Consider the following 16454-nt stretch of genomic DNA (forward strand, 5'->3'; position numbering starts at 1 on the left):
GGGGAAGGAACGCGATCCCCTGCATTCCTGTTAGGAAGAAGTCTTTTATATATGTGTGTGTATTAATTATCAGCAATGCTGACTTGTATTTGTACCAAATGTCTTTGTAAAACTGGTTTAATTATATATTTAGAAAAGTTAAAACTTGTCAGAAAATAAAGTTGAGTATTGATATTTACTTATTTAGTTTTCTTCTTCATAAAATTGGTTTAATTATAAATTAAGAAAAGTAAAAAATTGTCGGAAAACACAGTTGAGTATTGATATTTATTTCTTTAGTTTTCGACTTTTCGTTGTCTGTATATTAATAACAATTACCTATTTTTTTATTAAGACTTAGAGTGTGTTTGGATGGAGGAATTTAAAATTCTGAGAAATTTTAAATTCTAAGAATTTCAAATACTTCAATTGAAATTCTTTTATTTTCAAAATTTTGTGTTTGGATAAAAAAAGTTAAAATTATGAGGGTGAAAAAAATGAATGAAAAAAAAGAAAAAAATATGATTGGTGTGCTAGTTATACATGTTCCTCTACACTCAGACCCGATCGATGTTCCACAATTTCATACGGTGTTTCTTGAAGAAGACTGTAAGAATAGAATTTCAATTTCTCACATTTTAGAAGAAAATTGAAATTTCAGATTTTTAGTTATTTAAAATTCCAAAATTTTAAATTCTTCACAAAAAAAATCCAAACAATACAGAAATTCAAATTCTCTGATAAATTACTTTTCTCAATTAAAATTCTCTATCCAAATGTGGAGGGGCAATTTCTTTCCAAAGAAGAAATATGGTGAAAAAACTTACGTGATGATGGATGATTTACAAATTCATCCCGTAACTTCAGACTTGTTGGACATAGGTGGAAGCTTCAACATCCAAGACATCAAAAGAAAGTTAAAATAGATATGAATAGTTGAATATGCTGATATCTTCTCTGAAAGATTAGGAAATGGTACTGGCAGCAAATCTAAAGAAGCTTTTGACTGTATGTGCTTTGATACTATCTTAGTACTATACTTACTAGATTTAGGCTGAACACTTTCCAGATATTAAGCTTAAATATAAGCTTTAATTCCTATAATTTTGGTTTTTTTTTCTGTGGCAATTTTAGTTTTTTATTAAAATTTTTTGTAATTTTGATCAATTTTTCAATTTTGCATGTTTTATTTATTTTATTTTAATCCAATTAAATCACATACCTAATATATTCACATAAGATAGAATTAAAAAAAATAATTAATAAAATATAAAAAAAAACATTAGACTAAATTAAAAATTCTCTAATGTGTATATTTTTACAACCGATAATGTGTCCTATAATTCACTGGTGTATGAAAGTTAGGCTTTATAAAAAAAATGGATTTTTTTTTTGTAACAGCTTTATCAAAAGCGGATGAGACTTAAATAAATTTTATGAAAAGTTTATTTCACCAACTATTTTTGTAATTGTGAGAATATATTTCTTAACAATATGACATAGAAATGTTATTCACAAATATTTTAAAAGAATGTGTGGCATGTCTTATAATAATTATTTTATTATCTCATAATAAATGTGAGAATAAATTTTCCAATCCCATAATCAGAAAATAAATAAATAGTCCGTGTTTATAAAGATGATCAGTTGTAAAATATACACTTTTTTCGATATTAAAAATATACACATTAAAATTGTAAAAATATTTACAATGTATAGTTTTTTTATGCTTACATGATTAAAAAAAAAGTGGAAAAAGTAAGGCCCGTGTATAAGAAAGCAGGATAATATTTTTCTTTTTATATTAAAAAGTACAAATCATTATAAAGATATTTATGTTAAAGAAATTATAAATTCTTACCTTAAAAAAATGTAGGATTATAAATTTTCCATGGAGCATAAGTGTGTAGAACCTCAATTAGTCAATATCCAAAGGATTATCTGATGTAGATATAGGGCAAATTGACTCCAGGGGGTTAGTTTTACAAGCTAATTCCCAAAATAGGTCTCTTTCAAAACAAATTAGGGGGGGGGGGGGGGGGGGGGGTCTATTACTACAAAGGGCTCCACCATGCATGTTGGCGACACACGTGACTCGCCATGCATGCTGGCGAAACAGGCCTGGGACTTGAGTGATGTGGTGCTGGTTTCGCCACTCCACTGGCAAAACGCAAGTGACGCGGACACGTGGTGTTTTCGCCACTGCCACTAGCGAAAGAGGTGGTAGAGATGTTTTCGCCATTTTGACTGGCAATATAGGTGAGGTAGGCGTTCAGAGCAAACGTAGGTGTCAGAGGTGGCAGGCCTTCAACAGGTTTTGCAATCAGGACTGGCGAAACAGGCCATGCTGGTTTCGCCATTACCACTAGCGAAACATGCAGGTTTCCCTCCCCCTATTTAAGTCTTCGTTGGTACCAGCGCATTTTTTGACTTGAAATTTTTTTCTCTTCTTTATTTTTCAAGTTTTTCTACCTTCAAAGCCTTCAAGTTTTTCAACTTTCTCAAATCCTCTCGCATCACAAATTTTGTGCAGGTTTCCCTCCCCCTATTTAAGCCTTCGTTGGTACCAATGCATTTTTTACTTGAAATTTTTTTTTGCCTTCTTTATTTTTCAAATTTTTCTACCTTCGAAGCCTTCAAGTTTTTCAACTTTCTCAAATCCTCTCGCATCACAAATTTTGTTTTAAGTAATAATTATTTTTTAGAATGAAGTTTTATTCTCAAGTTTAACTGAAGTAGGTTTTTTTTTTATAATTAGATTATTTTATTTCGAAGTTATTGTTGTTATAATTAATTATTTATAATATTGTTTTTGTAGGTATATTTTGGTATATGATGAATTTGGTTATAACAATCTTATATTTTAATGGAAGGGTATATGAAGAGAATGATGGTGTAATATTTGAAGGCAGTAAAAAAGCGATTTAGATTAAACGTGGAATAAGTTTCAATGCTTTTAAAAAAAACTTGGAGATAAGGTAAAGTTAAAAAATAATGAAATTATTTGTTCTATAAGTTGTAGATTTTTAGTTTCAGGAAAATATGTTGCGTTGCAAATTTGTGATGACGAAGATGTTGAAACTATGATCGAAAGTTTTCAACAATAAGAACAAATGTCAGCTATAGGATTGTACATAGAAAAGGATGTTGTTGGTGGTTCTATGTTTCATTCTGCAAATTTTGTTACATGTGGAAATAATTTATCTAATAATGACTCAGAACTGCCAAGAAATGTAAGCGCTCTAGATGATGATGATGATTATCTTGTGTCTAACTCATATGTTGAAAACTCTTTAGATGAAGATGATAGTGTTGATGGTATATCTGATACAGATGATGAAGTCATCCACATGATTCAACCAGTTACAATTGTTCACCCAAGAGAAGATATATTTTATTAAATAAAAAAATGGGTGAATACATTTATCATTTTATGACAATTGTATTTAATGGTAAATAAATATTATTTTGATATTGACCTGAATTTTATTTTTGAAGCTATTAGGTGTAGAAGGAATTCAAAATCCATTTTGGAATGATGCTTTGTATTATAAAAATATCAATTGGAGTCATCCTGATGAGGAGGACATTTGCGGTTTGGAGATGCCATCGAGTTTTAATGTTGGGCGAGAATTATATGTTGGTATGGATTTTGATAGTAAAGATGCAGAAAAAAATGCACTGAAATAATATGTTATGAAGGTGCATCATTGTTTTAAAGTTGTTGAAACCAAATCGCACAAATATATCGTTTGTTGCCCGAATAAAAACCCAAAGTGTCCTTGCCCTTTTTATAAGAGGGCAATTTTATCTAAAAAAACTAATTCATGGAAAGTGACACAATGGGGTGGACCACACACATGTCTGACTATGAGTGTGACACAAGATCATGACAAGCTTGATTCAGATTTAATTGTCACTTGTGTAGTAGGTACATTTTTAATGTTCATATTATCCTAGTTTTGCGTTATTTTTTATTTAAATTATTTTATTTTATTAATAGGCATGATTAGAGAAGATCCATCAATAAAAGTTTCTTTGATTCAAGAAAGGATAAACAATGAATTTGCCTATAAGGTTTCGTACAAAAAAGCATGGATGGTGAAACAAAAAGCGATTGCAATTGAATATGGCGATTGGGAAGAGTCATATGCGAAACTTTCATCGTGGCTAAAACACATGCAAAATCATTCTCCTGGATCCTATTTTCAAATACTGCATGATGATTTTATTGTTGGGAATAGGGTGAGTCGTGAACACCGTCAGTTTCATAGAGTATTTTGGACTTTTGGTAAATATAAAAAGGCTTTTAATTATTGTAAGCCAATCCTACAAGTTGACAACACACATTTATACGGGAAATACTGTGGGACCCTGTTAATGGCCACATCACAAGATGGAAATGGTGGTGTTCTTCCTCTAACATTCGCCGTAGTCGAAGGTGAAACGTTAACAGCGTGGTCATGGTTTTTGGCACACTTGCGTGAACACATGACAAATAAAAATGGTATTTGTCTCATATCTGATCGTCACGCGAGTACAAAGTCTGTTGTTGCTAACGAAGCACTTGGTTGGCAACCTCCCCACGGTTATCATGTTTACTGCGTCTGACACATAGCAAGCAATTTCAATCGCAAATTCAACAATGCCAAACAAAAAGAAATGTTGAAGAAATTGGGTAAGATTTAATTTATAATATGATGTTAGTTTAAGTATCATATATACTTAAAATTGTTGTTGCTAACTAATTTTATGCAGGCTACACTCCTTGCAAGCATACATTTGATCAAAATTTAGAAAAATTTCGTCAATTGAGTCCAGCCATAACAACATGGATTGATTGCATTTCAAAGGAAAAATGGACCATGGCTTATGATAAGAAGGACGTAGATATGGTCACATGACAACCAACCTCTCAGAATGTGTAAATAAGGTATTGAAGGATTGTCGCAACATACCGATAACAGCGTTGGTGAAATCAACATATAGTAGGTGTCGAAAGTACTTTGTTGATCGTGGTCGGTAAGCCCAAAGACAATTAAATGAAGGACAAGTATATTGTTCTAAGGTTGTTAAAGAACTTCGAAAAAATCAAGAACAAGCTTGTTCGCACATCGTCCGTGTCTATGATATCTACTCGACAAGGTTTGAAGTAGAGGAGACCTTCAATCCTATAACGCAACGTGGCGGACAAAAGTGAGCAGTTAACTTGAATGACCATTATTGTCAATGCAAAAAGTATTTTGCACTTCACTATCCATGTTCACACATTATTGCTACTTGTGGTTACATGAGCATGAACTACTTCCAATATGTAGATGTTGTTTACACAAATGAGCACATCTTAAAAGCTTACTCCGCACAATGGTGGCCTCTTGGGAATGAAGCGACAATTCCTCCTTCTGAGGACTCATGGACACTTATTCCTGATCCAACTACAATTCGTGCAAAAGGTCGGCCAAAATCAACAAGGATAAGGAATGAGATGGATTGGCTCGAACCATCTGAGCACCGACAAAAATGTAGTAGATGTGGAACAGAAGGACACAACAGGCGTTGATGTCCAATGCAATCTGAACGTGGAAGTTGTTAAATTAATTGATTTATGTATTTTATTTGTCTACTTCAATGAAATCATAGCTATTCATGATCAATTTGTTTTTAAAATTATTTATTATTATATTTTTGTGTGTGACATAAACTGCATCCATTAGTAAACCTTCATAACATAAACGATAATAGAAGTCTCAAATTTAAATAAAAAAATACAGCAATATATTTAAATAGTAATATGAAAATCAATCATTATGATGTCTGTGATGACGTGAGGATGTGTCGCATGGGCGTTCCCATCTTCGTGCTTGTCTATTAGGATTTCTTCTGCCCCGATGTTTCCTTGCTTCAACTTAGTCAGCCTCAACAGAAAATTGGTGACATAAATCAACAACTACTAAGTCATCCATATCAGGCATTGCTTCGGGTACATTCCATTGAGTACCTAATGGGGAATTATGTGTTAGAATTGGAGCATCATGTTGTTGTGAAGGGGTCATAATAGGCCATGAAAAATTGGGATATGTTTCCGCAACACCACCTAATGAATGTTCGCTTGCAGAAGTATCACTTTGATGACCTTCAAATGGATACTGATACATATCTATGTCGGATACTGAGAAAATGCTGGTGGTGTGTAATACATTCCATGGCCACGCTCTACCATCTGTGGGTACAAATATGATTCTGCTTTAACAGTCTCCCTTCGTCTGGCTATGCCTTGAGTTTCAACACTTGACGGGAGAATATTAAACTCTTGTGCTGCAAATTGATGTTTTGTTGCTGGACCATGTGACATAGGTTTAGTGATTCTCTCTTGCTCTTTAGATAAAATGGTTATTTTCTCCACATACGACACTAGATCATCCAATGTCCATGTATTTCTCTCTTGTGGAGACACCATGTACTATAATGTCTCTGCAACTTCAGCCTGCAATTATTAGGTGTTCAAATTAATGGACTAAAATTTCATAAATAATTTGAACTTAAATATTTAAAAAAACATAAAAAAAATACCAATGTAGTTGTGTTTGCATTTTTAGGATCAACAAATATCTTTGTTTTTTGCCTATACCACACCATATAGTCAGAGTTAAGGCTTAGTAGGTCTTCTTGTCAAGGATAACCGTTGACCCTAAAATCAACTCGATTGTTCCATTGATTGATCATTAGGCCTAACAGTTGCCCCCAATTTTCATCATGTTCCTTTCAATGTTATGCCATGAATATTAAAGGGTTGCGAAGGACACCATGAAATTGGTTGTTGCATTCTAAATTGTCTCAACACTCTATTAGGTTGGTGCAACTCAATAACTTGGAAACAAATTAATGGCACCACCGTGCACCACGCTGGACTTCCAACTAAACAAATTGGAGGCAGCACCTGACGTAACATTTGTTGTGTAAGGCTCCCACACAAAATGCATATAATTCCAATATTGTTTATTTTCAGTGAAATATGACATATTATTTATTAATTAATCAATACATTAACATGTTCTTACCTCATGTTATTTCATAATATCTAATTTGCGACGAAAAACTATCAAATCATCATTGTCGATATGTTGATTTCCACGTCGTAGCCACCTAAAAAAATTATAAATTAATATAAGTTATATTATTAATTATTTTGAAATGAAATCTAATTTTTTAAACGACTAACTAGTGCCTAAGTGGTTTATTTTCTATTAGGGGAGAAGTCCTCTTTGGAGTCAAACTTGTACATCGTTCCTATGCCCACATTTGTATTAAGATGCACATACCTCCAATTGATTTAATTTATAATCGGTGGCACTGCACATCTCTCTATATAAATAAGCAAGTACGGCAGGTCCCCATGCATATGTGTTGCACTCTCTAAAGTCCCGTAAAAATTACAGGTACCTTAGCGAAACTTTGCTACTGCCTTTGTCAACAAATAAGACACCTCCAATGAATCTTAGGATCCATGCACGGGTAAACCTTTCTACTTGTTGTAAGTTGTCATCATGGTTATTTAATTCTGGAAAATGCTGAGCCAACCAATTTAATTTAATCATACTACCTTGAAGTACACCTTCTTCTAGTCTGACCCCTAACAATTCTTCACATAAATCAGCCTAATTAAGGTATGTTGGATTAATTAATGGTGACCCATCCACACGGAGACCTAATAAAACAGATACATCTTGAAGAGTAATAGTGCACTCTCTTCATCTCATGTGAAAAGTATATGTTTTCGGCATCTATCTTTCTATCAAGGCACTAATTAATGCTGCATTTATTTTTAAATATCCCATCTTCATAATCCAGTAAAAACCAGATTGCTAAAGTAGAGGAATAATTTCGTGTATTTCTTCTTGACCTTGATACGTGGGGACAACTCGTCTAATGTGTAATTTTCTATCTTCTTCCTCATTCCAAATATATACTGAAACATGCTTATCTTGCATCCATAAAATGTCACCATCAACTGAACCATATTTAATTTTTATATTTGATGAACACGATGAAGAGAAGATGTCATTAATACTGCAAAAACATTTGTAAATTATTTATCCATAATATAAAAAAATTAAGTACATTTATAAAAATTAAATTAAATATATATAAAAAATAAATTATGTAACAGAATATGTAACAAAAATTAATATGCAAAGAATATATTATACAAATAACACAATATATATATTCCAACATATATATTTGAATAACATAATATATAACTGAAATTAATATGCAAAGAAAAATTTAAACAATATATATACAAAATTAATAAAAAAAATTAACAGAATATATATATATTTGAATAATAACTTAGCATATACTTTTATAATATTAACATATATATGCAGAATAAATATATCATACAACTTTATAATACCAAAAACAAATAATTTAAATATCAACAACACACAAAATATTGGCAGAACACAAAAAATATTGGCAGGTACCAGAATTTGACGAGAACGAAGCACTGGAAAAGGAACACCACACCACCGGAAAAGAGCGTTTCGCCACCACCACAAGCAAAACAGCACCAGGGCAAAATTATGAAATAGAAAAATTATGAAGCATGTGTACATTCGGGATTCGGGAGAACGTCTTATATAAAGGGAACGGGACATCCCATGCATCACATGAAGCTTATTTCGCTACTACAAATGGCAACATCTTTTGAAAAGGTATTTTGCCACTGCCAATGGCGACATGTTCTGAAAAAATTTCTGCGCTTTCTGTACCCTTAGCTACGCTCTGCTACTACCACCTGCATGGCCTTTCCGTGTGCGCCACATCAATCGTATTTCGCCACTACAAATGGCGAAAACCTAGCCACCTTGTTTTGCCAGTGGCAATAGAGAAACCAGCACCACATCACTCGAGTCCCAGGCCTATTTCGCCAACATGCATGGCGGAACCCTTTGTAATAACAGACCCCCTCCGTAATTTGTTTTGAAAGAGACCCACTTAGGGAATTAGTTTGTAAAACTAACCCCCTGGGGTCAATTTGCCTAGATATAGCTCAAACAAAGCAATTTGACCAGATCATATATCCTTAGTTACAGTACAACTGAAGTGATCTCAACCTGGTTGTGTCCACTTCTGTTACTTAATCCACATGCTTGCCCTAATTCAACCTAAGTCAATACCCTGTCCCAAATCTTACAGAGATTTCTGCTAAATTTTCTATTGCCAGATCCATCAACTTCGACACACCCTCCAATTTTCTTCTTCGGATTCAATGGTGTGGTCGCATAAAGGCAAGTTTTTTATCTTCTATTTACTCTTCTTTTTCTCTTCTCTTCATGCTTCCAGTTCCCCCTTAGACCTTGAATCATGTTCTATACAATCCAAGCTGGACCACAATTCATGCCAGGAACATGTTCCTGAAAAACCCCATATAGCTAATAATTTGAATCAACAAGTTTTGTTGGATATGCTTGAGGAGTTAGTGAGAAACCTTAGTGATTTAGTTGCAAGATTGGAATCAAAGCTACTTGAACCTCCAAAAGAAAAAGGGTAAGTTTACTCAAAAAAAGATTGGTGATGATGATGAAGATGCAAGATTAAGTAGTAAAGGAGTTGAAGAAGGTGAATTTGAGGGGAAAACCCGAGAAGGGGAGAGATCTAGGGGAACGTCTATGACAAAGTACACACCTTTTTGGTCAGAGAGGTTCCAGTTTGCATCTGCTTTGAAGTTGGATTCTGAGGCCACTTGTATAAATGTTTTGCCTTTTAGGGACCACGAGGGGCTGAGTAAGTATGTGGCGGTTAGTGATGAGAGGGGAAGAGTGTATGTGTTCACGAGGAATGAGGATGTGTTGGTTGAGTTTGATACCTCATTGGAGTCCCCTATTACAGCAATGGTTTCGTATACTTCAGTTTATAAGAATGAGAGTTTTGTGGTAACTGGTCATCAAAATGGGGAAATCTTGATGCATAGAGCTTGGGAGGGAGGGTCTAGTGGAGAGGATTATAGTTCTGTTTTCATGGAGAATGTTGGCAGGTTTATTATGTAGGGAGGATGAAGTACATTCTGTCAGCTTATACAAGTGGGAAGATCAGGGTTTTTAAGGAGAATGGTTCGTTACATGGTTCTGCCACGCCCTCTAGTAGGCCGCTAGTTTTTTTGAAGCAACGACTTATGTTCTTGACAAAAATTGGGACAAGTTCATTGGATTTAAGGGGCATGAAAATCAGGGAATTTGAATGTGAAGGCTTGAACCACTCTGTTGCTCGAACTTATGTTTTTTATGCCATGGAGCGTTCCAAGGCTTATGGGTTTACCTCGGACAGAGATCTGATTTATGTCTTGTTGCTTGGAGATGTGATGAACTTCAAATGCAGGGTTAGATACAAGAAAAAGTTTGATGTGGACGAGCCTCTTGCTCTGCAGGCAATTAAGGGGTATTTGCTGATTGTTAACCCGAAGAAGGTTTTCGTGTACAATGTTTCATCTCCGCATTATGTGAGAGTTGGTGTGCCTCGACCTGTTTTCTCCTCAGGACTTGATGAGCTTAGATCATCCTTCTTGAATAATTCGACCCCAAGTTTGGATGCGGAAACAAGAGTGACACCCTTGATAGCTAGTGACCATAAAAGGCTTGTTATTGTTGGTCTTGGAGGTGGGTATGTTGGAATGTATCATTCTCATCTACCTATCTTCAAAGGGGAATTCAATACCATGCTATGGACTAGTCCTGTGTTGTTCTTCATACTTTTCCTATTTGGGGCTTGGCACTTTTTCGCCAAGAAGAAGGAAGCACTTACATCATGGGGACCAGATGATCCATTTAGTTCCACGTCAGCTACCACCAGTGTGTCGTTGGCATCTGGCTCTAGAGACAAATCTTTTGCAGACTCTTCTTCGAGAAGTTCTAAAGTTATGGATCTTAGAGGTGGAAATCTCAGAGCTCCACCGAGAAGGTACGACTCTCCTTCAAGGTATCCTGGTGGGGCTGCAACTTCCTATAGGCTTGGTGGTGTTTCTATAGATCACAATGCTAGGCCAGCTTCAGTTGATCCAAATTTTCGTGTAGCCTCGGAGCTGAAATTTAGGGCCTCCACCATGGACCCTCCAGGTTTTCCTAAAAGAAGAGATGGTATGTTTGTAGGCAATCAAGTTGTAAATGACCATAGTTGAGTGGTAGAGTTAATTGCATGTTATGGGCTTTTCTCTAACTAGTTTCAGATTTCCTTAGCTTTTAATCTTATGCATCACTTTGTTATCTGGTCTCGCAGTCTTCTAGCTTTCAAGTTGTTGCACACAAGAGAGAAATAAATTATTATGAAAAACTTCCCAGTCTTTTCTTCTCCCGTATATTTTTGTTGTCCTTCGAGTTTTCCTTTTATTAAGAAGTCCGTATATGAGAAATAGAAAATTGTGTGTGAGGGTGGTGGGGGCTGAAAGGGACGGAGGCGGGGAGGGTGACGGCTGTCGAGGAGCTTCTCCTCCTGAAGTCGGACGAGGCCTGCCGCTTGGAAAAGCGTCAATGGCTGATGTGCCTGGACCTCGCGGTGGATGTCAGGAGATAAGCCTAACACAAAGCAACTGAGCAAGAAGGGTGGAGGGAGGCCGATTATGCGGTTCGCAAGGTCCTCAAAATCTGAGAGGTACTGCGCCACCGTACCACACTGGGTGAGTTTGAACAGGGCCCCGGTAGGGTCCTCATACTGAGAGGGCACAAAGCGTGTCTACAACGCCTGGAGGAACGCCGACCACGAAGTAAACTGGCCGTTGCCAGTCATCCATTGGAACCAAGCCAGAGCGCGACTGTCAATATAGAATGACGCAACGGTAAGTCATTCTGCTTTTGGAGTTCCATGATATTCAAAAAATTGGGTGATTGATGTGTCATCATTTTCTCATATTTCTTAACCCTTTTTGTCACCATTTTAATTACTGATTAGCCTTAATTATCAAATTTATTATGCAGTTTTATCATTTGGGCCTACTGGATTAATTTTGTGTTTTTAATTTAATTTCAGGAGAATTAAGCTATTGGGCTTGAATCCGAAATTGGGCTTGGACTTGAAGAGAGCAGACAATTTTATTCTACCAAATCTTATCATATCTAGATTTTATCTCATCTAGATATTATTTCATCTAGATTTTATCTTATCATATCTAGATTTTATGTCATCTAGATATTATTTCATATAGATCTTATCTTATCTTATCTTATCTAGATTTTATTTCATCTATGGGCTTGGACTTAAAACAGATTTGTAAGTTTTGGGGCTGATAACTATATAACAGTACCAAGGTTCTAGTTTTAGGCTCTCTCTTTTGTTTTTAGCTTTTTTCGTTTTGGAGAATAATTCTAGTTTTCTTCGTTTTCTACTACAATTTCGTTTTCTATTGATTAATGGAAGGCTAAGTCTCCAGCGTTATTTTCTCTTGAGGATCAAGCATAGCTCTCTTTGAGGTTTTATTATTACTATTGAATTCTGATCAGTTTTTCCTCTTCACCAATTACTCTGTATTTGTTGCTATTAATCCATGCATGCTTAGTACTTGATTAATTGTCTCTGCGCTTAATTTACGTTCATGCTTAATGATCAGTTTCGTTCATGATTAATTGGTGTATGTGTTGCTTAATCACATAATGAATGTCTTATGTTAAATTTCACTTAGTAATTTAATTTAGGGTTGAATTAAGTGGTTGAACTGATAAAGGATAAATCCTCGTAGCCTAGGATAAGAGACTTGCTTATGAATCAAGGGGAAACAACGTGTTTTAATTCTGATTTTTTCTAATTCAAATTTACTTGCTGTTTAATTTACAAAAACAAACAACCCTCCCAATTCGTTACTGTTTTATTACAATCTGTTATGAACGTTTAGTTGACCATTGCTCGTTGGGAGACGACCTAGGACCACTTCTTAGATACTGTATTTTTAATGTTTATTTGATTCGGGTACGACCTCGATCAGTGATCTTAAAGATCCACCCCAAGGGGTCAGTCCCATCAGAACGGGGAACATCCGATTTGATTCTGTGGGTAATTGCAGGTGGCGACGATGGAGTTGGAGCTGTGGAAGCAGGTGTCAAGTCGGTGAGTGCAGGGGGAAGACGATGAAGGATCTCGTTGAGTTGGAAGGTGACAGTTTACAAGGTATCACCCATAGATAGTTGCTGAGCTGTGAGTTTGAGGATAGCATCCTCAATGGAAGTGGGAACTTTGGAAGAATCAGCCATAGCAACGAGAGCGCCAAAGTGATACGAGTGCACAGGGGTAATATGGTTTTCGAGGACCAGGACCTCCAAAGAAGAGAGAAGGAAGGTAAAAGCTTGATTTTATTGATGATACTGTTATTTACATATTAGTCTATTTATATTGATATTCTATAATAACAGAATTTGTCATTTTGTGCAATTGGAATATCAGGATCATTTTTCTTGTCTCCTAGGCACTAGCAACAATCACGCAACATCATCTCTCAGGATTGCAGGATCTTCAGGATCAATCTTTAGACGTAATCTTTCAGGTAAGTGGGCTTCGAAACCTTCTTCTTTGTGCTACTTGCTATTCGCACCTCTGGCTCTGTTTGCACTGCTTGTTTTGCACCGCTTTCTGCTACTTGCACCTTCGTAACTGCTATACTATCAAATATAATGTCCCAAGGACTGGTTTAAAATAGGATTTTACCACATTCAAGCTGCATAAAGTATAAACTTTGGATATGTAAAGTTCGCTTGGCTAAATTTGTGTCTAAATGGGTTAGTTGGAGTGAAAGAGTTTCAGAATCTTTATACATGTAGTCTGAGTTTGATCTAAGAATTAATGTGTGAAAAAATAATGTTGGGAGAGATTTTCACATAAGCACCTAAGTATCTGGAAAATAAAAAATAGTAGGAAAGAAGTGTTCACAGTAATACTTGTTTAAGCAATGGAACCTAAAATATGTGATGTCTAGTTGTGTGCCTCATGAACTTCTAAGGGAAAATATTATAAGTATTCTTGATGGCAAAAAAGCGTGAGAATCATAAAAGAAAGATAGAGAATTTATGTTGCTCCAAAATATTGACGAAAAGAGTGCTAATAAAATAGATAGAGAATTTATGCAGCTGTTAAAACTTGAAAGCATATGCCTCTCTGCCCATGGGGAAGTGAATATTCCTCTAAAACTTTAAGTGGTACTTTGAGAATTTATCACAGTAATGTTTTTGTTTTATTTCGATGGATTCAAAATATAAAGGAGTCATCCACCCAAAGCTGGTTTTTGTCAAATTCCATGGGTACACAACAAGCACATCACCTTTAAGATTGCATCTCGGATGTCATCCAAAGCTTTAAAGATTTAAACACTTCTAGGGTGAGAAGTTTCTTTTCAAAGATGACATGACATTCTCGGCATCATCATTTAATGGACCTAGTCTAACGACGTGTATTAAAAATAAACATAAATTTTTTTAAGTAGTTATATAAAGAAAACAAAATTTTAGTAGTAAAACCAAAATGACATAATTCACAGGTATAAAAATATATTTAAGACTAAAATTAAATACATATGTAATAAATCTATAATTATAAATTTTTAATTTTTATTTAATATTTATATATCTTATCTTTTTTTTTAGATATCAAAGACAGCATTAAAACATTTCCAATAACTCACATCCTGATTATATATTTCATCTTCTAAAATATACTTTCATCACTTTAGAAAAGATATATCCGTCTATATATTAATTAGGGACTAAGGAGGTTATCACTTCATGCATAGCACTCTGTACCTATAGCTGCCCAAAGTTCAGAAAATGGCCCAATTAGGACAGAGGGAAGTGTGTGATGTTTATAACTGAGATGATCATATTCTTATGTATCTCGTTACCATGGTCTTTCAGTTTCAGGAAAGATTGACTTCTACTAATATTTATTTCATTTTTGGACTCTGATTATAATTTCGATCTAGCTAGTATCATCATTTCTTGGCTTCCTTAAGCATATACCATGCACCTGAAAATAAATGCCACTAGATATTTTTCATTATGTAGTTACATATTTCTTGCTAATGCTTTACAATTACGAAGAACTCTTTGTAACCACTTTTACTTTTAGAAAATAATAAGGATTGATTTTAGTGTTTTTGGATTGGGCTTATGGCACAACCCACTTAACAAGTTATCCCGATATAAGATACTTGATCCAAGGGACATGCTAGGTGCACCCAGCAATTTTTTGAATGGGCAAAATTGTCCTTAACTTAAAATTTAAAAACAAAATGCGCTGCCTTTGTTTTCTTCCCCACCTTTCTGGCTTCTTTCTTCTTTTCTCCGTTCCTTCTTCCTCCGTGCCTGAAGCTGCCATTGTTCCGTTGCTGCGAAGCTTTCATGGTGTCGTTGCTGCGTTTCTATTGTCGAGGTTAGTAACCCCTATCTCCCCTCCTCTCATAGGTTAACTGTTGATGGAAGCTTGCTTGTGGGGCTTCTATGGAGGCTAGATCTTTGAGCTTCAATGAGGTCCTTTAATGGTGATTTTCCACCATAAAGATGCAGCAGAAGACAAAAGAGAAGAGGTGAGAGGAGGCACCATCCACTAGGGAATAAGCCATGGAAGAAGGAGCTTCACCACCAAGATGAGTCTTGGATAAGAAGCTTGGAGAGGATGCTTCAATGGAGGAAAAGAAAGAGGGAGAGAAAGAGAGAGGGGGAGCAAAAAATTGAAGGAAAAAAAAGGGAGAGAAGTTGAACTTTGAGTTGTGTCTCACAAGACTCGATCTCATTCATCAAAGTTAGAACAAGTGTTACACATGCTTCTATTTATAAACTAGGTAGCTTTCTTGAGAAAACTTCCTTGAGAAGCTTCTTTGAGAAAACTTCCTTGAGAAGCTAGAGCTTAGCTACACACACCCTCTCATAACTAAGCTCACCTCCTTGAGAAGCTTGCTTAAGAAGATTCCTAAAGAAGCCAGAGCTTAGCTACACACACCTCTCTAATAGCTAAGCTCACCTCCTTGAGATGAGAAGCTAGAGCTTAGCTACACACCCCCTATAATAGCTAAGCTCACCCCTATGCCAAAAAACATGAAAATACAAAAAAAAAGTCCTTACTACAAAGACTACTCAAAAAGTCCCAAAATACAAGGCTAAAACCCTATACTACTAGAATGACCAAAATACAAGGCCCAAACGAAGGAAAAACCTATTCTAATATTTACAAAGATAAGCGGGCTCATACTTAGCCCATGGGCTCGAAATCTACCCTAAGGCTCATGAGAACCCTAGGGCCTTCCCTTGGATCTCTGGCACAATCTACTTGGAGTCTTCTATCCAATGCCCTTGCGGGGTACGATTACATCAACTGTTTAGTTAGTTTAGGTGATGATGGCTTTAGGGTAGAAGACATGGAAATCGCCTGAAAATGGCGAAGAGCAACCGTTCCGATACTCCCGGAAGAAGTTCTTCCGGTAGCTTCTCCGGAAGAAGGTTCTT

The 16454-nt window shown here is 35.5% G+C and overlaps 1 non-coding gene and 1 pseudogene across 1 annotated transcript; both read left to right on the forward strand.

The window, feature by feature from the left end:
- LOC112997768 (protein DETOXIFICATION 33-like) overlaps nt 1–16454 on the forward strand; it is a 68211-nt pseudogene that overhangs the window by 2025 nt on the left and 49732 nt on the right.
- Nucleotides 8717–11158, forward strand: LOC102666214 (uncharacterized membrane protein At1g75140). The gene is made up of 4 exons (XR_005886449.1): nt 8717–8957; nt 9184–9275; nt 9392–9534; nt 9590–11158. It is a non-coding gene; the product is annotated as an uncharacterized membrane protein At1g75140 (transcript).

This window comes from Glycine max, chromosome 9 (assembly GCF_000004515.6).
Source record: "Glycine max cultivar Williams 82 chromosome 9, Glycine_max_v4.0, whole genome shotgun sequence".
Lineage (NCBI taxonomy): Eukaryota > Viridiplantae > Streptophyta > Magnoliopsida > Fabales > Fabaceae > Glycine > Glycine max.